Here is a 1,257-nt window from a genome sequence, read left to right as displayed (position 1 = left end):
ATTTGTGTGAATCAAAATTAAGAGTGATTACATATTTCCTGAAAAGACTCAAATTGGTAATAATTCTCAGGTAAGCTTCAGTAATGGGGCTTCTGATCATAAGTAGCTTTGGGGATCATCCTATGATCTTTTATTGAAAACCCTTCCTCTGGATGTGGATTTTGTTTAGAAATAAATAGCACATTTTGCAAAGGCTGCCTTGATTTTTCATTTTAAAAAAATACATGTGATGTAGTGAGCGATTCGCAAAACTTTCACATACCTCCCCACATACTCCTTGAATTTTGTGTAGATTGATGGACTCTTGTTTATGTCATAGCTATTTTTGTGATGTGATGACTGGGAAGGTGAAGTTATTGAACAGTTTTGTTTTTTCTAATGCTATAAAAATTTATATTTTAGGATTTCTCGAGGTAGGAACAATGACTTTCAATTTTGTACAAAAGTTTAACAAAATATAATGACGCCATAATGCAATTGGGAAAGATCGGTCGGTCTTGGCTTTTCTAGTTAGAATCTCATATTTCGATTTTTATTTTTTCCCCTAATATTTATTCATAAAATACTTTCATGTTTTGAATTATCTATTGTTTATTATTACTAACAATAAAAACTGCTAATTTATTTATTTATTTTTTCATATAACCAGAATTAAAAATATTTTAGAGGAATTCTTTTTAAAAAAATCATTATTAAGTCCTTTCATATAAACCTAATAATTTAATGGAAATTATTTGAATCGTTCTCGTGAAAATCGGAAACATGTGAAAAAATCGATTCTTCGATTCGAAAGTTACTCTCCTGGTCATTGCCAAAAAAAAAAGCTGCCACACAGACACAAACACACACACACACACACTTCGTGGTTATTGCATTAAAACTAACCAATACCGCTTTCAATATCGGCACGTGAAGTCTGAAGTTATCTGCTCTCCTGAAAATTATCAAAAGCTATCGAAGAAATTGACTTAACAAACTAGATTACTTTTCCGATTCTTATCTAACTGTTCCTATAAATACCTAAATGAATGTCTGACGGGACTAATGAGGATAAAAAAGTATTAATTGTTATATAACAATATTTTATACTTCTAAGCTAATATTTATGATTATAAAAACCACCGTATCACACAGCTTTCATATACCACCATACTTACATCACCAAGTTTTGTTTAGGCTGGTGGGCAAGTGTTGAAGTTGGCGATAGACGAGGGAGGTGAAAATTATGAACAAAAAATTTTTATTTTTGATTGCTAT

General features: G+C 30.7%; 1 protein-coding gene across 5 annotated transcripts in view; it reads left to right on the top strand.

Annotated features, from left to right (window-relative positions):
- Positions 1-1,257, top strand: part of LOC106683060 (limbic system-associated membrane protein) — a gene marked incomplete at its 5' end in the record, with an annotated part of 446,735 nt that overhangs the window by 43,491 nt on the left and 401,987 nt on the right.

Source organism: Halyomorpha halys, unplaced genomic scaffold, assembly GCF_000696795.3.
Source record: "Halyomorpha halys isolate HHAL.00 unplaced genomic scaffold, Hhal_1.1 Scaffold460.1, whole genome shotgun sequence".
Classification (NCBI taxonomy): Eukaryota; Metazoa; Arthropoda; class Insecta; order Hemiptera; family Pentatomidae; genus Halyomorpha; species Halyomorpha halys.
Note: the sequence above shows the minus strand (reverse complement) of the source record. Positions and strands in the feature narration are given on the sequence as shown.